At 46.2% G+C, this 27,376-nt stretch overlaps 1 protein-coding gene and 1 pseudogene across 2 annotated transcripts in view; both read right to left on the bottom strand.

The window, feature by feature from the left end:
- Window positions 1-27,376, bottom strand: part of LOC119650905 (out at first protein) — a 66,952-nt gene that overhangs the window by 27,341 nt on the left and 12,235 nt on the right. The gene's annotated exons all lie outside the window — the stretch shown is intronic.
- Window positions 520-17,917, bottom strand: LOC119661472 (annotated as a pseudogene).

The following is a 27,376-nucleotide window of genomic DNA, read 5'->3' as shown; positions in this document are numbered from 1 at the left end:
TTTCCACGCCACATCACTTCTAGGGTGGTAAAGGACGCATCTTAGAGAAGATTGGTATGATTGATATGGTGTTGAGCATCATGCTTAACTGGCTAAGAGGTTGTACATTCGGCAGTAATGCTGCAATATTTGCGTTGCAGGGCAACGTCCTCAAAAATTATGGTAAGAGTATTGTTGATCGAGCGGGTTGAAATTTTTCCCTGACGAACGAAGAGAGGTTGTGGGGTCTATCATGAACCTATGCTGCATATTATCCAGCAGCGCATCGTAACACAAGAATTCTGGGCCTAAAAGGGGGACACCGATGTCAGCTAAAATAAAGCGCCATGGAAAGGTCCTACGCAAGCCAAGACTCACGTCTACTTCCCTGTAGCCGAAAATTGTGAGGGATATGAAGTTGGCTGCCGCTAGTTTCAACTGCCGAGGAAAAAGCTTGTTAGGTCTGAAAACGGGGTGAACCGAGATTTCCGCGCACGTGTCTATCAGATAATTGTGCCTACTAAGACGTCACCGCATTCCCTAGCGAACGGAGTTTTTTGAATTCGCGAGAAAACTGCATGGGCTAGCGATATAGATGTAGCGCAAAAGGCTGTCAGTGTTGCAGAAAGCAATTACAGGAATATTGACGTACGAGGCTTCAACGATGGGTTGGTTGGTTGGACCAACAACTGGGGTTCACGGAAAGCCCACTGGATCTGATTGGTGAAGGCACCAGGAGTGAAACGTCCAGCAATTGATGTGCCCTCAGTGTACTTAGCAAACTTGAAGACGGCACGTTGAGCAATGGGGCGAAATGAGATAACGTAGATCTTTTGAGGATACTATATTGCAGCAACAGCACAAGCAGCCAGTAGTTTCTCCCAAGTGCGCCCTATGATGACAATGTTGATATCATCGGGCAGTCACTTGTAGACGTATTGTTCAATTTTGGAAGTTCACATTTTCCGATTCCAAATGTTTGATAGACACCAACATCTTGGTGACCTCGGCATCTTTCAAGGGAGGAATACTTAATAATAATAATTGTTTAATATGTAGACGTCCCACCGCACACAACAAGGATCACAATATACCAAACCCAACTACACATCAGGCGACCCCCAACTAGCCTTGTCTCGGCAAAAAGGGACTCTGCCGAGATCGACTTACTTTCTCCGGAAAAATTGAGGCCATGGCAGCCAACTATGAAAAAACAAAAAAACATAAACCCGCTAAGCAAACACAGTTAAACTTCGATCGTGACGATCCAACCCCGAGTGAAGGGGCAACCCTGAGCTCATCGATGGAGAACCTGAGTCTAGACTCAGATTCCCCACTTATTCAAGTGGGACCCAGTCCTTAACGGACGAGCCGAAACAGGCCCCTTCTGTCAGTACTCCTGACCCCAGGCTCCAATCGGCGCCACCTGCTAGGGCTAAAGTCTTGCCCATGGGTAAGCACCTGTCTACGGACAGCAAACTGCCTTCGGGCAAACCGCCTCCGGGCAAACCAACTCCGGGCAAATCGCCTCTGGGCAAACCGCCTTCGGGCAAACCGCCCCCGGACAACGCACAACCAAAGAGCTGTACCAAGGTTGAGGGGAAAGGAGCGTTCGGGGCACCTGCAGCTAAGGGGAAACCGAAGCGGCAGCGGTCCTCGATCGATCCTAATTCTTCGACACAAAAGGCAGCAAAGAGGGCTCGGCCGGCAACGGCTAGGCCTTCATTTGCAGTCAAGGCTATCGAAGCCGATGGATGGGTCCTGTATGACGACTCTAATCCATCCGGCTACGATACTGAGCAGTGTGAACAGCTTAGGAGGAAACTTGTCCTAGCTGTGAGGACTGCGTCCGCGCAAGGCATTAAGCTTTGCTTTGAGTCGGTAGGTGTATACCGTAAAATAGTACGGCTGAACTTTGCCGACGAAGACACGAACGAGTGGCTCAGGCAGTACTGCTTCTCCCTTAACGATGTGTGGGAGGGTACGCGAGTAACCTTGAAAAGGGTCTCTGAGCTTCCATCGATCAAAAAGTGCTCTCTCTGGCTTCCAGAAGAAGAGCGGAATGGTGTCGGGGTTCTGGAACAACTTGGTGTACAGAACAACCTTAACACTTCCACCTGGTTGGTGCTAAGCAGCAAAACAGGAGAGAGAACCGCTAGGCTGGGAACTTTTCTCACTATCGGTGTTCCCGAATCTGATGTTAAGAAGGTTCAGGAAAAATCGGGTTGCCGGCTCTACTATGGGCTGGGGTCCGTCACGTTACAAGTGTCGGCTCCTAAAACCATTGAAGGGGACATGCAGCCCCCGGCATCTACATCTGAAACGTAGATGAGGTGGTACATTTCCCAAGTAAATTTGCAGCATTGTAAAGCGGCGACTGCACTTATCAGTCGTCGGATCAATAGCTGCAAGACATTTATATACCTCATACAAGAACCGTGGGTTGTTGGTGGGGCAGTCAGGGGCCTAAACTTCCAACATATTGACCTATTGTATGCCAATGGATCAACCCCGCACCTGCATGGTAGTCTCCAAAGACTTCCAGGCTAACCTGGTTAACGACCTATGTGATGGCGACACCACATCGGCTAAGCTAACCATAAAAAGTCAACAGGGAGATAAAGAGATACTGTGGTGCTCTGCATATTTCCCCTACGACGCAGAAGACGTTCCCAGTGGAGCTATCCAATATGCCAAAAGTAGAGGCATGGGGGTAATAGCAGGATGTGATGTCAACGCTCACCACATATGCTGGGGAAGTTCGAACATCAATGCAAGAGGATCGAGACTACTGGAGTATCTAGTAGGAACCGATTTGCAGATCCTAAATGTGGATAATTAACCCACTTACTTCAACGTGGTCAGGCGAGAGGTCATCGACATCACGGTGGCATCTCCTGACATCGCGGTTCTGATCGGGGAGTGGAGAGTGTCAAACGATATCACACTCTTGGATCACATACGCATTGATTTCGTTCGGATCACATACGCATTGATTTCGTTATGGGCATGGATCCACCCCCACCCACTCCATTTCGGAATCCGAGGAAGACAGATTGGGTAATGTATCAAACAGAATTGAGCTCCCGAGTCACGATCCCTGGGAAGCGCATCAAATCCATTGCTGGAATTGAGAAGACAACCCAGATGATCACAACTAGCATGAGAGAAGCTTTCGAAGAAAGCTGTCCACTCAAGATGTCAAAGAAGGGTAAAACACCATGGTGGAACACGGATTTGGCAAAACAGAGGAGAACGACAAGCATGCTCCTTAATCGTGCTCTGAAGGGTGAATCAAGCACTAGCTCGAATCGCTATAAAGAGGCACAGAAGGCTCTAAAGAAGAGCATAAGATCGGCTAAACGATCACCTTGGAGACGCTTTTGCGAAGAGACTAACTCTCTTGAGGCAACCTCAAAGCTGAAGCGGATTCTGGTCAAAGAACGTAGCCAGAAACTGCGTTATTTACGTTTACAGAATGGGAAGTACACAGAAAGCGATGAAGAAACGGCAAATCAGTTGCTTGAAGTACACTTCCCAGGCAGCATCCAAAATCGAATCTCGGGGCCAACAGGTGCATACAGCCCTCAACCGAGAGACTGGAATCTGGCATGCAAAGTAGTATCACTGGAGCGAGTGAAATGGGCATTTAACTCGTTCCATAGATACAAGTCTGCAGGTCCGGATGGCATCATCCCTGCGCTAGTAATAGAAGGAATAGATGCCCTGGGTCTACACATTCGGAATATATATCGTGCATGCCTAGCACACGCTTATATTCCAATTAAATGGCGGGATATGAAGGTGTTGTTCAGTCCCAAACCAGGAAAACCTACCTACACAGACGCAAAAAGCTTACGAGCGATCAACCTAACGTCCTTTCTGCTAAAAGGACTAGAAAGATTAGTAGATCGGTTCATAAGGGATACACACATTCCTAAATGGCCACTTCACCATAGGCAACACGCTTACCAGAAAGGCAAATCCACGGAGACAGCACTCCATGAACTTACGGCAAAAATTGAAAAGGCGATGTCCGAAAAAGAATACGCCTTAGGCGCATTCATGGACTTCGAAGGTGCCTTCAATTATGCCTCATTTGCGGTAATTTGTGATGCGGCGGGACAGCATGGAATCGAACCGCTGCTAATCAGTTGGATCCTTCACATGCTAGAGTGGAGAAAAATCCACATATCGGTCGGCCAGAAGCCTATTGAAGCAGGATGTCTCAGGAGATGCCCAAAAGGAGGTGTTCTCTCTCCACTGTTATGGCTCTTGGTGATGGATACCCTGCTGTGGCTCCTGGAGGACAAAAAAGTCTTCGCGCAAGCATTTGCGGACGACCTAGCCGTAATAATTACCGGCAAGTTTGCGGACACAGTATATGACCGCTTGAATGCAACTCTGCATGTAATCCAAAGCTGGTGGTCCGCAATGGACTCCCGGTGAACGCTAGGAAGACTGGACTAGTTATGTTCACTAGGAACGTCAGATGGGGCAGCTATACGCTACCCACTTTAGCAGGGGCGGAAATCTGGCACAAACAGTCAAGTACTGAGGAGTACATTTCGACTCCAAGTTAACGTGGAAGCATCATATCCAGGAACAATATCAGATATCCTGCAGATTGCTCTGGTACTGTAGGAATGCGATAGGTAAGACCTGGGGACTTTCACCTAAACGGATACACTGGATGTATACATCCATAATAAAACCCATTTTGATGTATGCATGCATGGTCTGGTAGCCAAGACTGAACTTTGCTAACAGCAGGAAGCTGCTAACGCAGATTCAGAAACTTGGTTGCCTAAGTATTACTGGAGCAATGAGTACTACGCCGACTGCGGCACTTGAAGCTATCCTAAATTTACCCCCCATTCACTGACGCATATAGGTTCGATACCATTGGGGCGTGGAAAGGCGGCCAATCCAACGGGCATGCGTCTATCTGGAAATTCGTTGAAAAACATCCGGTAGCCTTGATGCCGACCAGATATGGTTTCCAGATTCGTCTTTGAAAAGACATACACTGTCGTAATCACCGAAAGAGAAGAATGCTCGACAAGTGGCCATGAGTCTTTTCAGATTACAGACCCAATAATCTTCACCGACGGTGACAGGTCTGTTCTCGGAGAATCCGATTATAGAACTGGCCTGACCTCTCGGAAAAATGACGACCATATTCCAGGCGGAGATATATGCCATTTCATTGGCAGCAGAAGAATGTCTGCGACAAAAATGGAGGGGTCGCATCATTCAAATCTGTTCCGGCAGTGGGGCGGCATTATCAACACTAAATGGCAACAACATATCAAGCCAGTTGGTATGGAGTTGTCATCAGGTGCTGCTGAAACTTGGCCGACTGAACGAAACATTCCTCATGTGGGTGCCGGGGCACTCTAACATCGCCGGTAATGAGGAGGCTGACAGACTGGCTCGCCGAGGGTCTGGATCCACAATGGTGGGGCCAGAACCAGCTCTTGGAATCCGACCATCTACTGTCAAGTCTACTCTGAAGAGCGAAATTGCAAGGATTCACGCAACCGAGTGGAGAAATCTGGACTCTTGCCGGCAAGCGAAAATCCTTGTGAAGGAGCCTAGGGCCACTAGAGCGGCATTTTTGTTGTCCCTTAAGAAGTGGGACATGAAAACCCTAGTAGGGCTTTTGACGGGACACAGCCCCCTAAACTACCACATGGAAAAGATTGGGGTGGTGGTTTCGGCTGTGTGCAACCAATGTGAGGAGGAGGAGGAGACAGCCCTGCACTTTTTATGCAGCTGTCCGGCATCCTCAGATCTCAGACGAAGACACCTTGGCAAGGTTTTCTTCAATGAAAAATCTGCACACTCTCTGCATCTTGAGAATGTACTCAGATTCGCTAAAGCCTGCGAACACCGTAGGCGGGAAGCCATTGAATAGGCAACTTACGGGGATAGTACAATGGACCTAATAATGGCCTGAGTGCTCGGAGCTGCGGCTCCCCCCAGTTAACTAAACTAACTATACACCATATAGATTGTCTGAACGTTGCTTCAAGCGATTACCATTTGCTTCTCCACACCCTGTCGAACCTACTCATGCCTTGATCTAAACAAATGCATTATTCCATACGTACACTAGGATATACTTCAAAACAGAGCATAAGGACCGGCCAAATCATGGTATTACCCATTACCGGCGCCCACACAATGGAGCAATTTTCCGAAGAGATTTCATGAGAATTCTTAACGACAGATTTTTTCATTTCATTCTGATCACAGAATAATTGACACATCCTGCCATTCATCAAGGTAATGGTTCAGATTCCGAAGTGAAATATTAAGACGTATAGCTTTGTATAATTAATGTCCTTGATCTATGATATTTGGATTCGAAATGAGAAATCCTATGTCATGATTTCAGATACAAATATTACAATAGGATAACGACTAAGGACTAGATTTCTCTTCGTATTATGATTAAATAGGATAAGATTACCATCAACAATTTAACAATAACATTCCCAGGGGATATCGTCAGGGTTTTGGTAATCAATCTTGAGCCATATAATGGGGATGATGACCCCTGCATGTGCTCGAAATTCAATTTGATTACGTGGCATATTCAAGATGAGTTCAGGGCACAATTGTTGGACCGAAATTTTCATAGTCAGATGCCCAAAAATCTTTCCATACTGAATCATCTCAGCACCAGGATTTAAGCTCGGGAAAAAAAACGCAAAATATCCTTTGGACTGAAAATCCCGAAGTTCCATTTGCTAGGCTCACTGGACTATGAAAACCATCGACTCAACTCACGTAAGCCATTGTCTTCATCTCAAATTAAATCAGCCTCAATCAGCAATTCCGGCTACATATTTTGTTCTAGGACCTTCACCAGATACTTCATAGCTTTTTATCTCGATGGTTGCCCTCAACCACAAACTCAGCAAAGAACGAAATGGGTCCAGCAGACCAACCAACCATCCATCGACTTCTAGAATTCAATAAAATGTACTTTTTGAAGCCTTGAATCATCACAGGAGGAATTATTTATTTCGGCGAAAATCTCGCACCTTTTCCTTGCAGATTCCCTGGCCAGGATATAGCCACGTTTTCATATATATGAATATACCATGAGCCTGCAGATAGCATCATGTGGCGGCACATCACATGGTAACTATGCATCGATTTTCTAACACATACTTTTACATACATAAACACATTTGTGGAGGCATCATTCGTTTTTTTTTTTCTTCTTTGCTTATTTACGGCTTAGGTTTGATGTGCTCCTAATACCTAGCATCCTTAGCTGAAGAATCACGGCTTAGTAAAAAGGAAGAGGAGCAGAAAGTATGTGTGAATGTTTGTAGGAACCATTAAGGAAGGAAACGACCTCGAAGAAGCAGATGTGTGGGCTAAGAGAGATGAAATCCTTCATATATTTGCTTATTTTCACATTCCGGAAATTTCTTGATTCCCTATTTTGGGAGCTTATTTACATTCACGATGGTAAGAATGTGTCCAAGTTTTTACATCTTCTTTTCTTATTCCTAAGAAGAACATGGATACGTTGACTTTAGAATAAATAATTGTATTGCTTATTCCGATATTTCGGGAACCAGTTGACCCCCTCCTCGGTGCTAACTTTTGTTCACTGCCTACTTTCTTAATCCTTCTCCTGGTTCCTTTCAAAGTTCTTTCAATCCTTGTGAAGAAAAAAAAGTCCGCTAGAGCCAAATCGCAGTGCATCGAAGTGCATACCATTTACACTGTAAATCACAGTCTTCTTCTATCCAAACTGTCGTCTCTAAGCGTTCCCATACCACTTGTTTTACGGCTTGCTTCTTACCTTTCCAACCGCTGCACATCCCGCTCCTTTTCCCCCTGCTCTGGCGTCCCAAAAGGATCTATTCAGCACCCTTTGTTAATTTTTTTTCTGAACGACCTTCCCCCTTCTTACTCGTTCCAGTTTGCTCCATGCCGACAACCTTAAGCTATTTTCCGCTATATCATCGCCTATGGACTGTGTTTCCCTTCAATCTAACCTAGACACTCTGGTTCGTTGGTGCTGTCTCAGCGTGTAACCGAAGCATGCGACGCTACGATGCCATGACGACGTTTGCACCACGGCAAGAGGCCAAACTACTGGTGGAACACGGAGATCGCTGCCTTGAGATCCTCTTGTCTCCGAGCGAGGAGACTTTCCCACAGGACAAGAGGAAGGCCGGAGCACAAGGAGCGTGAGGAGGAATACAGGGATATGCGCAGCAACCTTAAGAAGGCCATTCGGAGAAGCAATCGGGAATGCTACCAGAAGATCTGCATGGAGGCTAATACGAATCCGTGGGGTACAGCCTACCAAGTTGTAATGAAGAAGATCTGCGGGCGAAAACCACCTCAGGTGACATGCCCACGGCTCTTGTTGCAAATAATTGCAACTCTTTTCCCGCAGCAGGAGCAGGACGAAAGAGAACCCCAACTGGCAGCTCAGCAGGACGTCTTCTCGATCCCTGATGTTACCGAAGAGGAACTTTCGGAAATCTGCAGACGTATTGGGGACAGCAAGGCTCTGGGATTGGACGGAATTCCGAACAGGGCTCTGAAGGTGGCGGTCAAGGCCAGACCAAGGTGGTTCGCAAGCACATTCGAATCGTGCATGGCGGAAGAAGTGTTTCCCGCCCAGTGGAAGAGGCAGAAACTGGTCTTGCTACCGAAGCCTCGAAAACCACCCGGCGTGCCCTCTTCATATCGCCCTATTTGTCTCTTAGACACCATGGGGAAGATGTTGGAAAGGGTGATATACAACAGGCTGCTCTCGTTCATCGAACTTGCAGGTGGTCTTTCAGAGCGGCAATATGGGTTTCGGCGAGCCCGTTCTACGGTCGATGCAGTAGCAAAGGTCGTGGAATTGGCTCGAAATGCGATGGCCATGGGCAAATGCTGTGCTCTGGTGACGCTGGACGTCAAAAATGCTTTTAACTCAGCCAACTGGGGCTGGATTAAGGGCGCTTTGGCCAAACTGGGTGTTCCTAGCTACTTGGCTCGGCTCATCGAGAGTTACTTTTCGGATAGACTTCTCTGGTACGAGACGGACGACGGGCCGAAGGAGTACATTGTGACAGCAGGTGTGCCTCAAGGTTCTGTATTAGGACCGCTGCTGTGGAACATAATGTACGATGGAGTGCTTGGCCTTCGCGTGCCGGAGGAGACAACGCTGATTGGTTTTGCGGACGACTTGGCGGTAGTTGCAATTGCAAAGCATCCCGAGGACGTGGAGCTTTATGCAAATGAAGCCATTCATACCATCAAGTCATGGTTACGAATGGCCAAGCTGGACCTGGCGGACGAAAAGACGGAGGCGGTCCTCATTACCAACCGTAGGAAGAACAACACGGTTACCATCCGGGTTGGTAATCGTGAGGTCGTCTCAAAATCGGTTGTCAAATACCTGGGGGTGATGATCGATGCCAAGCTGAGTTTCAAGGGACACTTGGATTATGCGCGAGAGAAGGCAGCAAATGCCAGCTCATCCCTTGCAAGGATGATGCCTAACGTGGGAGGGCCGAAGTATAGTCGCAGGCTACTCATCGCGGGAGTGGTGAGGTCGATCCTGCTATACGCGGCCCCTGTCTGGGCGGGAGCGTTGAACCACGCTGTCAACCGGAGGAAGATATGTTCGGCATACCGGCCAATTGCGCTAAGGGTGTGCAGCGCATTTAGGACGGCGTCGATGGAGGCAGTGTGTGTTATCGCAGGAATGATCCCTATAGATCTTCTAGCGAGCGAGGCACACTGGCTCTACGAAAAACGGAAGGCAAATCCAGCCGAGGTAAATGCGGATTTCCGAAAAGCCATCAGGAGAGAGTTGTGTGGCAAGTGGCAACAACGATGGGATAATTCCGACAAGGGCAGGTGGACCCATGCATTGATCCCGTGCATCGAGAAATGGGTCAACCGAAAGCACGGAGAATTGAATTACCACCTGACACAGTTCCTTACGGGACACGGTGGCTATAGGAAGTACTTGCATCGCTTCGAGTTGGACGAGTCTCCCAACTGCCCTGAATGCGGTGCTACACTCGAGGACGTTATGTTCTATTGTCCCAGATTTCTGCAGCAGAAAAGGAGGTTGAACAGCATCTTAGGGGCGGACATCGAGCCCTCCAACCTGGTGGAAGAGATGTTGAAGTCGGAGGAAAACTGGATGGCGATAAATGAGGCAGTAGCCGTGGTGCAGACAAAACTCCTGGAGTTGGATCGAGCTCGGAAGGCGGCGCGATGGAGACGTGACATGGACGAGCTGGTATAGCGAACCAGAGCCTCCCCCGCGAAGTAATACTCCACGGTGGTCCCGCGGGGAGGGGCGGAAGAGTGGGGGTGGTTTTAGTGGGTGCGAATCTCACACACTGCTGAAACCTGGCGCAGCCGCGTCTTTCTAAAATTTCCACCTCCATCCATAAAAAAAAAAAATGGTTTACCGCTAAACGCTACTCCCTTAACGGACATTCCTTATCATACCTAAATCAGGATAGATCTAGAGCATGTATTCTTGCGAGGAAGAGTTTGCACGCTTTCCTGTGCCCGGACCTGAGTTCCAGTGACCTAGTTGTGGTCAAGCTGGAGCAGGTGGGGGCAGAGAACGTGTATATTTCCTCGGCGTACATGGCTCATGACCGATCAGCTCCGCCAAAAGAACTACAACATCTGACGAACACCATAACAGCAAAGAAAGCCAACCTGCTGATAGGCTGCGACGCAAATGCAAGGCATACGCTTTGGGGCAGCTCCGAAATCAACGAAAGAGGTGAGTCATTCTTTGATTTTATTATTACTTCAAATCTATCGGTGTGTAACAGGGGCAGTACACTAACCTTTCATTTCCCCTGCTCGGAGAACTGTGACGGTTGGGAGGAGGTCCTTGATATCACCCTAATAACCGACAACGGGATTCTTAGGGTGGAGGACTGGAGAGTGTCTGACCAAAGATCCTTCTCTGACCACAGTTGGATACTCTTCAGTCTAGATCTCGCCGCAGAGGTTTCCAAGCCCTCTAGAGACCCCCGGAGGATCGACTGGAGAAAGTTTGGTCAGGTAATTAAGAACAAACTCTCCGGTGCGCAAATTGGTAGGATTGGCACGACAGACCAAGTGGAGTCAAAGGTCGGGGCTCTGGAGAAGGCTTTTGATACCGCCTTCAAAGTCTCGTGTCCTGCTAAGTACAGCAAAAAGACCCTGCCACCGTGGTGGAACGAAGATCTCTGTAGTCTCAGGAAGCTGACCAGAGAAATCTTTAACATCTGCTACAGGCAAAAATACTGGCAGTCATACAAGGACTGCCTGAAGAAGTACAAGCCGGCCATCAGGACCGCCAAGAGGCGGTCTTGGCTAGACTATTGTCAGAACATTGAAAGCACTAGTGAATCCGCGAGGCTCAATAAGATTCTGTCCAAGGAACATAAGAGCCCATCCTTCCTTAAAAAGTCGGAAGGCTCCTGGACGGAATCTTCTAGTGAAACTTTGGAGCTGCTGGTGCAAACGCACTTTCCCTCCAGCGAGGAGGACTGTGAGTCAGAACCTCGCCTGGAGGGTTTGCGGCAACCCCAGCTGTGCGAGACTATCAAATCGGTAATTACCGGGGATAGGATCGGCTGGGCTATAAACAGCTTCTCCGCATACAAATCTCCAGGCCCAGATGGCATAATGCCAGTCATGCTACGGAAGCAGCAGGAAAGGGTTGTGCCGTGGTTTGTTGAGATTTACCGGAGCTGCATCACTTTAGGATACGTACCGCAGTCCAGGAGGCGCGCACGGGTGGTTTTCATACCGAAAGCCGGCAGGCGAGGTCATGAGTCCGCGAAGGACTTTCGGCCAATCAGCCTGACCTCTTTCGTGCTGAAGACCCTAGAACGCGTCCTGGACATTCACTTAAGGACGATTATGGAGAGAACGCCTTTCTCTAAGTCCCAACATGCCTACCTCAAAGGAAAATCCACGAAAACCGCCCTCCACGAGGTAACTGGCACGGTTGAGCGGTCACTGCAGTACAAGCAGTATACCCTTGCTGCCTTCTTGGATATAGAAGGAGCTTTCAACCAACGCCATCAAGGAAGCCTTGACCGGTATTGGATTGGAGGGGTATCTCACGCATTGGATTATATCCATGCTGAGTACCAGGATAATCCAGTCCGATCTGGGAGGCAACCACTTGACCAGAGCTGTGAACAGAGGCACGCCCCAGGGTGGCGCCATCTCAGCGGTGCTCTGGTTAATAGTAGTGAACAAAATTTTACGTACATTGGACAGCAGCGGGGTGAAGGTGGTGGCGTATGCCGACGACTTGGTGATATTAGTATCAGGGATGTTTCTCTCCATTATGAGCGACATCATGGAAGGAGCGTTGCGAAAGGTGTGCCTGTGGGCCGCAAGATGCGGACTCAGCATAAACCCAACCAAAACGCAACTGATGCTATTCACCACCAAGAAGGAAGGAAGGAATTCCATCTACCTCGGCTGAATGAACAAAGATTGGTTCTTTCCTCTAATGTAAAGTATCTGGGTGTAATCCTGGATCCTAAGCTAAATTGGAGGTTGAACATAGAACTGAGGGTTAAGAAGGCCTGTATAGCCTTCTATGCCTGTAAGAGAACCTTTGCGAAGAAATGGGGTCTCCGGCCGAGGATGGTTCTCTGGATGTACACCGTTGTAGTGCGTCCGATCCTCACGTACGGATCTATTGTATGGTGGCAGGCTTTGAAGAAGAAATACAATAGAACGAAGCTTAATAGGATTCAAACAACCGCGTGTGCAGGTGCTACGGGGGCTCTGCAGTCCTGCCCGGCAGATGCTCTCAATGTACTCCTGCATCTCCTCCCCCTAGACCTCCACATCAAATATGTTGCAGCGTGCAGTGCCGTCAGACTACGTGAGTCCGAATGCCGGACAGCGAATTCCTACGGCCACAGCAACATCCTAGATGAAATACCTCGAGAAATCTGGGCATCCCCTACGGACTATGTCACACGCAAGCTGAACTTCACGAGAAACTTTGCTGTGGACCTTCCAACCAGAGCAAAGTGGAAGACCAGTGGCGTGTTGCAAGACTATAACACGATATTCTTTACGGACGGATCAAAGATGGCCTATGGAGTCGGCGCGAGGGTATTCTCGAATACACACGGTGTATCCAAGTCGTATGGTCTCCCAGGTTTCGCCAGTGTATTCCAGGCGGAAGTACTGGCGATATTGGAAGTCTGTCGATGGCTGGAGCGTGATTCGAGCCCCAAGCGTAACATAGCCATTCTGACCGGCAGCCAAGCGGCATCGAAGCCTTGCACTTAACGACAACATCTTCCCGGCTGGTGGGACAGTGCAGAGACGCGCTCAACCATCTAGGCGGCACGTTCAAGGTCACTTTCCTCTGGGTTCCCGGGCATAGGAAAATAGAGGGGAATGAGCGGGCTGACGGATTGGCCAGGCAAAGCTCTGCTCTTGGCAGTCCCTCGGCGAATACAGTCGGTGTTCCGCTGGCGGCTGTCGGGGGCCGAGTCTATTCGCACTACCTAGCAGCCGCGGGCCTGAGATGGCGAAGGCTTACAAGCTGTGCAAAGTCAAGGAGAATTTGGCCCGCTTATAACATAGCCCGATCACGAGAGCTCCTGTGCCAGACGCGTGCAAATGCATTCAAGATTACGGCGGTCTGTACGGGGCACTGGCACATAGGGGACCATGTCACTAGGCTCGGCATACCCTACAACTCGCATTGCCGAAGCTGCGGAGAAGGAAGGGAAACCCTCATGCACTTTCTCTGCGATTGCCCAACTCTGGCTAGAGTCAGGCTGCGGACACTGGGTAAACCATTCTTTGGGGACCTCAGAGAGATTTCTAGCTGCAGGGTCGGAGAGCTGGGCTGGCTCTGAAGATCCGAGCCGGCTGGACTCTGCTTCCCTGCTCCCATAACAACAGTCACGGTCTTAGGGAGTTTGTGGCATCAAAACGGCGCACCAAAGCTAATTGGGCTCCTCGGAGCGGCCACTGATACCTACCTACCTACCTCATAGTGAAAGAAGACACAGGTCACTGCATGCTAAACTATCACCTGGGGAAGCTGCGAAAATGGCCGACCTAAAACCAGACGCAAGCCACCTAGATGGAGGAACATTTCTGCCGGATATAGGGTTAACTGATATATGATCTCACGCCCAGGGTCGTAGGTTGCTTAGGTAGTCCTGGTTAGAGTTAAACACATTGTCATTAATCAGCAACGACACCATAGAATTGAACAGTAACCTGGATATAGCTTCTAGACCATTCAGCAAACTAAGGATGAATTTCCAGAATGAAATTTGACAGTTTCGATGGGGTCTGAACAAAGTCATTAGTTATAATAAACTCAGACTGCTGGCACTGTTTTAAGCTCTCCTACTTTACCGTTTATTGTTCCCCTTCTCTATTTAACATTTTTCCCGCCGGTCATTCCTTCAACACAATTTCGAATCCCTTTTTTTGAAAAAAGTCTTTCCCATTTTGCCTCGTGTACAAAAACTTTCGCGCAACATCATTGTCCTATCATCAATTCAATTCAAACCCCGAAAACCGACCTTTGTGCCCGTTACTTTCCTCATCTCATTTTTCCAGATACATATATAATATACATAATCCTGGATATGGAATTCAAAAATGAAAAGGTGTTCGATTAAGGAAACCGGCTGCCATGGAAGAGTGGCAAGTGTTAAATAAATGCCGGGACCAGCATTGACAGAGGTCTGAGAGAAAGCAATCGAAACGAGTGGCAATAAATGTATAAAGAGCTGCCGGAGATTTCGGGAAAGCACACTAATATTCTATCCTGGCATATTTGATATTTGCCGTTGCCAGTATTGATTGTCAAGAGTGACGCCTGGGCGCCACTTGGTCATCCAGACAGTTTTATGGCACTTAAGGGCGACAGTAGTCTTATCCGGAAGTTTGTTCTTCATTCTCGTCCCTCCCCCCCCCCCCCCCCACGAAAAACAACTTCTTTCTCGGTCGATTCTACTCCCGTTTAGGGAAATCGCTTCACATCCTGCTATGCCAGGCAGCTAGCATGCGTGTGGGTGGGGGAGAAGTTTCTTTTTGTCGAGAATACCATGTGAGAGACGGACGAGCGTTGATGGTGGAAGAGGTCTTACTTTAAGTCGTGCTAGGTGCGAGAGGGGATGTTGCCATTCGTGTTTAATGTGGGCTACGCTTTAAGTTGTTATCGGGGACGTGTAATGTTAGTTTCCCTTAAAGCAACGAAACGTTTTATTCTGCATTTTGTATCCTTATCAACGTCGCCGTTGGATAAAAATCTGACGTCATATCCTATTTTCGTTCTCTCAATCCGCGCCACCTTTCCTGTGAGCTTTTTGTAGAAATGTCGTCGCAGAATCGTATCCTTTTTGAGGAGCCTTTTGTACTCGCAGCCGGCACAGTAGACAAGTTCCTCAAACTCTTGCCAACCAAGTGACAAGCGACTACGCGACTGCACCCCAATTAGGCTAATTGTGTTCGTTTATCTTCTTTTCAGTTGAATCAGGTTGTCAGGATATTTATGAGTGCCGACTCCCTACAACGATTACAACTTTGTCAGTGAGAATGCCTGCACATTTGTTGACTTGTTTGTTTGTCTGTTCGTTTGTTTGTTTGTCCACTCATATTCATTCATCAATCAACAATAATGGCCTTCCAGCAGTGTATAGTTTGTGGGGGCTCAACATGGTAACATAATGGTGGTTTTCGTTCCCAGGGTTGTATGGTGGCGGCGGTTGCCAGAGGGAAGATAGTCATTATTCATACAGATAAAAGCCATTGATTTGCCAACAATAGAAGCAAGTTTTGTCGAACTAAGGGCGGGGGGAGGAGTGGGCGTCATGATGTATATAAAACTTGTAGACTGCCTGTCTCGACTTTCCCAGCCCCGAACGAAGTGATTCTTCGGTTGATAAGCACTTTTGTAAATAGAATCGGGAAATTAATGAGGTCGAAGGATAATGATTTGTTTATGGTAATTTCGTTAATTGTAGCAATATTCTTATTGCTTGCATGAGTAGAGGAAATAACCTTTTGATTTATGCTCTGCGAAATGTTAAGGGGTAATTTTCGTAAAACCACCCGCTGCGTGGAGCTCTTGAGAATAAAGAGTATTTGTGTTGCGTGTAATCTGCTACGCTCTTCAATGAACCTTTGTTATCAAGGGTTTACAGTCGGTAATCGTTTGAATTACGATCTGTATCGAAAGGTCCTTGCTGTTAGCATACCATACATTTTCAAGGTAGCTCAGAAGCTCTTCGGGTTGAAATAGTTCTGACTAATTCAAGAATGGCCCCGACTGCACTGACAACGCTGACAGAAAAGAGGTCTGTTCAGAAAAAGCCTACGCGTGGAAAAGGATAGTAGAGAGTAGCGGGGAACCTAAGGGACGAAGCTACAATGCGTAATAGCACCCACATGGCAATGGAATTGGGAAGTAGAAGTAATATTTGAGGTCTGTGCATTATAAATCCAAGCGATAGGTGATATCAACAAGGATAACGCAGGCCATCAGGTCAGTAGAGTTTAAAGGGAGCACACATATCGAGGAAGGTAGTTTTATGTAAGGGGGATTAAAAGAAAGGAGACGAATTGCATGATCTACACGGAAAAAAATTTTCCTAAGGAATAAAGGAGGGTCTGAAACTAGGTTGAACTTTTCCAAGGGCAAGATAATCAGAGTTTCGAGAAAGGAGATAGACCGCGGCACTATGCACAACGAAGCTTCGACAGAGTGAATCGAAAAATGTCCAGTCAAAATAGGTATGCAATATGAAGTTAGACATTCTGGAGGGACGATTGTCGACATCAAGACAGTTCTGTCAAAACGGAACTTATCAACTAAGATTACACCGGGGTCTTGACAAAGAGAGCAAGAAAACGAAGTGGGAGAGAATTTAAGTCGCATTTGCTGTAGCTAGTGCCAACCCATTAACAAAACACCAGCAACACCAAAGTGTGTAAGTTCAACTGTAAACACAGTATCTTGAGGAAGCTACAGAGCAAGAAACCTACATACAGAAGGAGTAAATCAGGTTTCTAGGCGGCACATTGCATATACGCGGGTTAAGTATGGGGTAGCTAACTAACGCGTTTGTCGATGATGCCCACATAATTTTCCTGCGGGTATTTTCCCATCGCAGGCATCACGACACGATAAGTATCAAAGTGTGCGGAATTCTTCACTTCCAAGTGATTGAAGAAGATCGAACATGTGTAATGGTTTTCTTCCACCATACAAATTCAGGCAATGCGCCAGGAGACCAATCTGCCATGTGTAGCCTCCTTTCTACAGAGGAAAAGAGTTTAAGGTTATCAGCGTAAAATAGGAAGGAGAAAGTGAGGGGAGAGGGATTGTGGTTGATGAAGAATAAAAATATAATCAATGTGTGGCGGTATTTTTAGTAAAAGTTTTTAGAAATTAAAACTCGTCTCCGCTAATAGTAGAATTTTTTTATTATTCAGCAAATATCGATATTTCGAGAACAATTTGTTCTCTTCTTCAGTGCCGGGTGTGTGAAAATAGTAAAAGACCCAGAATCAATCCTTGTGAAACATCAAACCAACGGAAAAGAGGTACGTAGCCACCAAAAGAAACGCCGCAAGAACAATTAGAGAGGTAGCAGGAAAGCTATATAACGAAAGATAGGGGAATATCTAGTAATATTAAGACAGAAGTATCGCGTGATTAACAGAGAGCGAAGGTGTTAGGAGTAATTCATGTATATAACGTACATTTCTTGACTTCCTGCCTAGAAATTAGACTTTGGGCCACGAAGTTAACGGTAATGGTTGGGTCTAGTAGAATGGAAGCAGTGGACTGACGTTTGATATAACCGTGTTAAATTTTAGCTATAAGGAAATCAAAGTGAACGACCAATCAGTCATTGTCATACCTTTCAAACATTTTGAAACAGGAAAAAAGGGGCGAAATGGTGCGACATTTTTCAGAGAGAGTATAATGCATATTTTTATGATAGCCTTTCTCCGCAGCCTAGGAAGTTGATCACTGTCAAGGATTTTGTTAAAAATTATGCAGAGAAGCAAGGAAATGTATTGATATTTTTTTATCTACAAAGGTTAGGAAGGCCGTCGAGACCAGGTTGTCAATAAGATAGTCTAAGGAAGGGATAGAATGGATATTGGAAAATATGCAACACAAGCTGCATCGATTTGATTGATAGGAAAGGAGTAAAGGAGCTATACACTGAAGAAAAGTAATGATAGAGTAAATCATTCGATATTTGAGGTAAATCAACAAAGGAGTTTGAAAACTTGATAAAAATGCGAGAGGACTGGGCAGAGTTGCAAATGTTACGGAGGTGCATGGCAGTACGGACTGGACACTGGCCACATTGTTACTGAAGTTCGTTGAGCTTTAAATTGAGAGAAATTAGCATTGTTTCCGGAAAGGTTATACTTTTTTCTTACTAAGAGTTTCAGACGGAGATTCGTTTGGATCTCAATTGTGAACCAGAAGAGATGAATGTTGGAACTTGGGAGAGAGAGAGAAACGTAACAAGGGAACAGGTTACATAGAATGGAAGCTTGTTGACATGTTAAAGGGATTGCGGATGAGATCCCAATTGATAGTCATCAGGATTGACTACAAATTTTTGAAATTGACCTTTCAAAAGATGAACTTAGCAGGCTCGCAGAAATCATGGGTTTTGAGGCGAGCGCTTTGCGCATCAAATTCAAGAGCAGGATGATGAACATCAAGAGATTGGGAAAAGCAGTCAGTGCTGAGCAAGTTTAGAGAGAAAATGACCTAAAGTGCGATTTGAATGATTTCTGGTGGGGTTGAACTGACGAACGGCACAGATGTTCATGAAGGTGTATAAAAAAAAGAGAACTGAAATGAATTGTTGAAAAGGGTTAGAGAGTCGGGGACGTTTGGCCAGGTACGCAGAGAGAGGTCAAAGTCATAGCAAACAATGATAAGAAGAAAGGCAAAAGTTCCTCTTCAGTTTTCCAAAGCCCTCGTACAAGTGAAAGAGACTAAAATGTGCTTTAAGTGGAGAAATAGGTAATGTAAAACAGTCGTAATGAAAAAAAGAGGAAAAAAATTGGTTTATTATGGACTGTGGACTTAACAGCGTCTTTTGTTGATCGGCAACACAGAAACTTATTCGCAGTTTGTTCCTTTGGTAAAGGGTGATCTCTTCGGTCATTTCGGCTATGGATGACATCAAACCAAGCGTATTGATGATATTAAAAGCTTCGAAAGGAACGACTGCTTTGGGAAACAGAAGAGGAAAGACATTTGAAAGAGACAAAAGACAGCCTACATAACGACGAAATCTATGAACGATACCATGAACATCAGGTTGTGGATAAAATCTGGCTCAATAGGTCGCGGTGGGCGGGTAACTTAATCCGTATGGATGAGAATGATCCAGCTCCAAAAATTCTATAAGGTCAATATCTATGGTAGAGAAAGAAGACGAAGCAAACCCTGCCTTAGATGGAACGATGGCGTAGGCCAGAACGCCAGGCAGCTTTAAGGGATATCGAATTGGTGGACCTCGGCGCAAAACCGAGATCTCTGAAGTTTCTCATTAAGGCAGGCCTAGATCGGATACTGATTGTTACGCCGTTGATGATGATGAAAAGACATGAAAAAGAGGGGAGGGGGCGGCCGGGATGCAGTAGGCGAATGCTCCAAAGGCCTAATCAGGGCGATCAGACCCTAGTCTACACGGGGACTCATCTGAAGTGGAAATTGCTCACGAAACCTTACCAGGGGTATACTGATACCATGGGAACCGGGATAGCTCCTGGACACACATACTTCAGGAGAATTCCTGTTGTATGTGAGGACAGCTCGGTTCTTTGCAGTTGGCCTCCTAGTGGAAGCTTCATGGGGCTTGTGGTTGCGTTCAAGCGAACAGAAACCTTCGAATCTCGGCGTGGTGTTGCATTTCAACACATACTCCTTAGTTCGATAGAGATTTAGGTAGGTCTTGCATCCACCAGTATGAATGCTGAGCCATGCACTTGGTATAGACTGGTACTGTCGTAGCTTGCTTCGGCGGGGCTCTGATTGTGGTCACAAAATCAATCCGCATCTTAAGAAGACCGCGGGATTAAGTCTCCATGACAGGTGCTCACGTAAAACCCCTAGGACTGACTGCCCTTCAACACCGCCAAAAGTGCTCTTGCATTAAACACAGCAACTGCCAACAAGAAAGGTGTGAGATAAGTAGGTACACTAATGAGCCAGCTAAAATTGCGCATACAGCCGAACCGATCAAAAAATGAGTCGTCGTTAATGTAACAAAATCAGTGGGGGCATTAGATAAAGGCTGCAAAAGTTGCAAATTGAGACACATCTTGATCTGCACTAATAAGATGAACATCTGTTTGAAGTTTAGGGAAACGTCAACAATAACACGTTTGAAATAATACGTCGTTTTTGTCAAGAAAAGGACCATCAACGCATATCGTATATGCATTTACGGTGAACAGCGTCCATCAAAAAACTTCGATCGTATTGACTTGTGAATATATAAGAGAGGGAATAAGACGAAGCCCTATGACCACGTTACTCCGAAGGCAGAAACGAGGAAGTGTCTGGCAAATTAAGTCTGTACTGGACGAAACCGTAAGTACAAACTAATTGCTTAAGCAACAAGGAACGCTTCTTTAAGCAACACTTTTTATAAGTTCATTTTATCTTTGTCGCTCATTATAATTCATAAATTCACAATAAGTATAGTCGGTGAAAATACCACCAAGACACAGTGCTCTACGGGCCAGAGATGAGGCAACGTCTGGAAAGCTAATTTTGCTTGTGACGAAACTGTCAGATATCTTTTGATCTATTTGTGGAAGGGCCGTCTTGACGAAAAACCATAGCATGCGTTTTTGGATCGCCTTGCCGTCTATAAAGACATCAATTGTCAATTCTGACCGAATAAGGTAGCTAGCTGCTGTGGAAAACGAAAACCACTATTGCCTAAAGAACGACTTAAAAAAGGTTGAAGGAATAAGCCACAATCAAGTGAGCAGTTGATTGATTCCTACAAGGGAGATTGGTGGTCAAAGGGTAGTATAGGTCCCAGGGCGAAACGCGGATTGGTACCTACGATGGAGCATAAAACCTGGGAAATGCTTGCTGAACCAACACCAACAGCTCTACTACCAAACCCTATCTCCACCTCCACGTGGTGACCGCTGGGAGCTCTTTCGTAACGAAAAGCTGCAGACAGAGAAGGATGAAGGCGAGTCTCATCATCATCATCATCATCAACGGCGCAACAACCGGTATCCGGTCTAGGCCTGCCTTAATAAGGAACTCCAGACATCCCGGTTTTGCGCCGAGGTCCACCAGTTCGATATCCCTAAAAGCTGTCTGGCGTCCTGGCCCACGCGAGTCTCCCGCGCCTAAAAACGGGACAAACTGTACCAACTGGTCCTCCAGGTTGGGGGTTGGGTAGGGCTGACAACCCTACACGGAAAACCGAAGTTACGGAGCCACGAAAGGAGCCTCGGACAGGATGGACTTTAAAACGACGGACCCGGCAACGACAACGGATTAACGCGCATTTTCTCATGGAACGTGCGCTCCCTGTACAGAGATGAAGCTGATGACCAGCTAGCCGATACCCTCTCCCAATATAGGGCTGATATAACAGCTTTGCAAGAGATGCGATGGACAGGGACCGGTTTCCTGGAGAAGAGCCACTACACCATATATTATAGCGGTCATCCAGTAAACCATGTGCTCGGAGTATGTTTCTTAGTCAGCCAAAAAATGAAACCTGCTGTTATCGGCTTTGAAAACATAAGCGAACGGCTATGCACTCTACGCTTGCGAGGCAAGTTTAGAAATATAAGCCTCATTAACGTTCACGCCCCTACAGAGGAGACTGCAGAGTCGAAGAAAGATACCTTCTACGAGGCAGTAGAACGAACCCTCGAAGCCTGTCCCAGATATGATATCAAAATCATACTTGGGGATTTTAACAGCCAAGTAGGGAAGGAGCCCGGGAGTTCCTTATTAAGGCAGGCCTAGACCGGATACCGGTTGTTGCGCCGTTGATGATGTTGGGGAAAATACAGAGCAAGAAGACTACATATAGAAGGAGTAAATCAATTTTCTAGGTGGCTTAGGTATGGGGTAGCTAACTGACGGGTGTGTCGATGATGCCCACATCATTTTCCTGCGAGTATTTTCCCATCACATGCATCACATCACATCACATGCACCATACATACCAACAGCATCAAAATGATGCGCGAAATTCTTTACGCGCAAGTGTTTGAAAAATGTCGAGTAAGTATAATGCTTTTCTTCTACCGTACAAGTTCAAGCAGTGCGCCGAAAGACAAATCGACTGTGCAGTGTGTCCTCTTGGAATAGAAGAAAAGAGCTAAAAGTTATCGGCGTAAAGCAAGAAAAGGATAGTGAGGAGAGAGGGATGATGGTTGAATAAAAATAGTAAAGGGCCCAGAATCAATTCCTGTGCGACATCAAATGAAGGGAGAAGAGGTACATAGCTACCAAAAGAAATTGGGCAAGCACAATTAGAGAGATGACAGGCAAGCTATATAACGAAGCATAGGGGAATGTTAAGTGAGAGGATTCTGGACAGAAGTATCACGTGATTAACAGAGCGCAAAGGCCTTAGAGAAATGCATGTATATAACGTATGTACACTTCCTGCCTAGAAAGTAGCCTCGCAGTTAACAGTAATGGCTGGGTCTAGTACGATAGAAGCAATGAACCAACGTTTCACACAGCCGTGTTAGCCTTTAGCTGCAAGGAAGCCTAAGTGAATGGCCAACCAGTCGATGACATATCTCTCAAGGATTTTGAAACAGAAAGAGAGGAACGAAATAGGTCGATATTAATGCATATTTTTATGATAGCCTCTCTCCACAGCCTTGAAAGGTGACCACTGTCAAGGATTTTGTTAAAAATTATGCAGAGGGGAAAGGAAATGTATTGATATTCTTTTATCTATAAAGGTTAGAAAGGACATCGAGACCAGGTACAAAATTGGCGTCCAGGTTGACAATGAGATACTCTAAGGAAGGGATAGAATGGGTATTGCAAAATATGCGAGGCAGGCTGCATTCATTCGGGTGATAGAAGAGGAGTAAAGAAGTTGTACACTGAAGAGAAGTGATTATAGAGTAAATCGTTCGATAATTGAGGTAAGTCAGCAACGAAGTTTGCGAACTTGATGAAAATGTGACAGGACTGGCAGGGTTGAAAATTTTACAGATGTGCATGGCAGTGAGACCTGGGCATTGGCCACATTTTTACTGAATTTCGTAGAGGTTTAAAATGAGCGCTCCTAAAATGCTTATATTTTTTCTTGCTGCTAATTTCAAATGGTACTTCTTGTGGGTCTCAACCAAGGACCAGTATAGTTGAGAACACAAGGATGTGGGGGAGAAAGGGACGTAACAAGGAAATAGGTTAGGCCGGCTCTAATTACAGGGTTAATTTCAGGCCTTTGGCGTTCAAATTATTAGGGGGAGACGAACGATTTGTGCATCAAATTCAAGAGCAGAATTATGAGTATCTAGAATGACGTAAGTAAGAGCACCTGGAGATTGAGAAAAGCAACGCACAGGTAGCTTGGAGAAAACTACCCAAAGGTTGAATTGAAGAGCGTAACAGGTGTTCATGAAGGTGCACAAAGAAAAGAAGACTAGGATGAATTGTTCTTCTTTTTCTTCAGCCTTCGTCGTGATCGGTTTCGCCATTTTGTTTTATCAAAAGCCTGATCTGGATGCAATAGCGAGGCTTTGAAATTCTCATCTAGCTTATGAAGCCACCGTTGTTCCGGCCGACCTTTTGGTCGCTTACCATCGACTCCGATGTTCAGACCAATCCTGGCGGGTGAATTCTCGTTAGCGCAAATTACGTGACCACACCACCAAAGAGACCACTCTTGCAATTTTTCTACGATCGGTGCAACCCCATATCGATCGCGAATAACTTCATTTCGGATGTAATGAAAGCGTGTCACACCAGTAGTCCAAGGCAACATCATCATCTACATTTTTTTTGAGTCGGCCAACACTCAGAATCATAGAGGGTGACAGGGCAAACGACACTACGGTACTACAGTCAATCACGAAGAACACAAATTGTGGAACACGGCTTCATCCAGGCTCCGCTAATACATGAAGCAATTTAAATCGTTCAGTTCTGGGTAGGTCACTACCATTGCCAGTGATTATGCCTGTTTCATGGGAATAGTCAAAAATTCAGTTTTATTCAAATTCAATGTGAGGCCGTGTGCATGAGGCGATCATTCCATTTTTAGACGAGTTGCTCGAGATCATTTTTGTTATTGGAGGCTAGGAAAACATCATCTTCATAAAGCAGTGCATAGGACGGTGGACGTTGGATGTCCCGTGTGAATGTGTCCATAACAAGAACCAAAAAGAGTAATAAGGAGGCGCTTCCTTGATGAACACCAACAGAGACATGAAGCGAATTTGATACATCCGCCATTGTTCGAACTTTACTTTCTGGATCGTGGTAGAGCAATTGAACCCAGCGCACGAGTTCTTCTGGCACGTCGTAGAGCATATCAGTTAAGTTCGTACTGCACACGGTCAAACGCTTTCTCTAGGTCCAGAAATGCTTCTCACGGTGTTTCTCTATGAGTAATTAACATGTGTTACGTCAGTAGCTCCGCAGTTCTTCACAAATCCGGCTTGATTCACGGTTATTTCAACGTTTTCGCGAATAGGGTTCAAAAATTTTCATGACATGGGAAAGTGACCGAAATGGACGGCAATTTGAACATTCTGCTGGACTACCTTCCTCCATAACCCATTTGAATAATTCACTAAGCCATAGTGCTGGGTTCCAGCTCTTCGTTTTCCAGAGGTCAGAAGTCACCAGGTCCTGTGCCTTTCCTCGATTTCATCCATTTTATTACTTACTCGATTTCAATTGTGCTGACAGTTAGGCCTCTATGGGTTTAACGTGAGCACATGTCCAGTGGACTTAATCCCATGGTTTTCTTAAGACACGGATTGATTTTGTCACCACAATCAGAACCCCGCTGAGACAAACACAATGGTTCTATACTGAGTGCGCGGCTCAGTTTATTCAGACTGGTGGATGCAAGACCTACCTAAATCTGTACCGAACTTTGGAGTACGACACCACGTTTGAGGTCCGAAGGTCTTTTGTCCACTTGAACGTAACCACAGCCCCCATGAAGCTCCCGCAAGGGGGTCAAATGCAAACAACCGAGCTGATTTCACAGGCTTTCTCCTGAAACATGAAAATTCAAGGGCTATCCTCGTTGCCATGGTGACAGTATAGCCCTGGGAAGATTTCGTGACCCAAGCCACTTCAGATGAGTCCTCTTGCAGACTCGGGTCTGATCGTCTGATAATTAGGCTGTAAAGCATTCGCCTGCTGTATCACGGCCAGTAAACCAAAGTGAATACAACGTTTCTCGGTGTCACCACGAGAAAGTTCTCCACACTTGGTTTTGGTTTGGCCGACAGGGTTGCTGCTCCCTCTTCCGCACCCCCACCTTGAGCACCAAGTTGCGCTGACAGTGAAGCCCATGGTGTTTTACGTAGGCACCTGTCGTGAGACTTAATCCTACGGTCCTCTTCAGACACGGATTGATTTTGTGACCACAATCAGAGCCCCGCTGAGACAAGCAACAACGGTACCAGTTTATACCAAGTGCATGGCTTAGCATTCATACTGGTGGATGCAAGAATTACCTAAATCTCTACCGAACTATGGAGTACGGCACTCGTGTTGATACGCAACACCATGTCGAGGCCCGAAGGTCTCTTCTCGATTGAGCATAACCACAACCACCATGAAACTCCCACTAGGGGGGCCAACCGCAAATAACCGAGCTGTCCTCACATACAACAGGAGTTCACCCAAAGTATGTGAGTCCAAGAGCTTTCCCGGTTCCCATGGTACCAGTATACCCCTGGTGATTGCGCTGACAGGTGGAATAACTCTAAATGTCGGCAATCATTGTGGAGGTGGAGGATGAATAAATTCTTCAATTAAAATCTACTCGCCATTTATCCATCGCGGCTCGATGGTCGGTAAACAAAGTACCGTTGTTGTCATTAAGGCAATAGAAATGTCCGATATCCTGTGTGCGTTCGTGTCGGCTTTTAGCAAGTCGATACAGATCTCTCTCGCCATTCCGAATGTCCAGTTTATCGTAAAGGTCTTTGTAATGGACCGCTCGGGGCATTTTTATAAATTTGGTAATTGCCCAGCGCTTCATCGTCGAGAAACTTGTGGTAGAGGCATTTCTTTTTACGAACCTTCATTTCAACATCATCATTCCAAACCCAAGTATCTCGACTTACCTGGTTTGGTGACCCCCGAGGAGACAGACAAGACAAGTTCTTCCCGCGAGAAGCGGAAGAATCATAAAGGAGTTTGGCATTCACCTCGCTCGCTCGTAAAGAAAGCCGACGCGAACACATTATAAATTCTGCGCTCTTGGAAAATAAAATTTATAAAGTTATTTGCTGAAGTCCTTTTTTTGTAGATTGTTAAATTGGAAGATTCTACAGACTCTACAGGCTCTTTTACCTGGAGCAAACCACGTGCGTCCTGTAACCTCTTTTCTCAACCTCCAGCGAGAACCTGTAGCAATAACACATCATTCAATAAGTCCCGGGCCTAACTATGAAAACAACATTTTATTGGCAATATTCATCAACATAATCTCCTTCAAGGGTTATACAATCATTCCAACGCTTCTCTAACTTTTCAATGCCATGTTTATAGAACGATTTGTCTGTTGACTCAAAATGAGCCTCAGTAGCAGCGATCACCTCCTCATTTGAGCCAAATCTTTTTCCCTGGAGCATCTTTTTGAGATCCGCAAAGAGCCAGTAGTCGCTGGGGGTCAGATCCGGCGAGTACGGAGGATGAGGAAGCAGTTGAAAGCCTAATTCGTTGAATTTGGTCATCGTTTTGATTGACGTGTGGCACGGTTGTCTTGATGTTGTCTTCTTGTCTTCTTCATGTGTGGGCGTTTTTTCGCTATTTCGGCCTTCAAACGATCCAATAACACCATGTAGTAGTCGCTATTGATGGTTTTTCGTTTTTCGAGGTAGTCAATGAAAATTATACCATTCGCATCCCAGAATACGGACGCCATCACTGTGGTGGCCAACTGTTGTGTTTTTGCACGCTTCGGACGGCTTTCACCGGTCGTACGCCATTCAGCTGACTGCCAACTTGACTCTTGAGTGAAATGGTGAATCCATGTTTCGTCCATTGTCACATATCGACGCAAAAAATCCTGTTTATTGCGAGTAAACAGTGCCAAACAGCTCTTCGAATCATTGATACGTTGTTGCTTTTGTTCCATTGTGAGCAAACGCG

This window comes from Hermetia illucens, chromosome 1 (genome assembly GCF_905115235.1).
Source record: "Hermetia illucens chromosome 1, iHerIll2.2.curated.20191125, whole genome shotgun sequence".
Lineage (NCBI taxonomy): Eukaryota > Metazoa > Arthropoda > Insecta > Diptera > Stratiomyidae > Hermetia > Hermetia illucens.
This window is presented reverse-complemented; position numbering and strand designations above follow the sequence as displayed.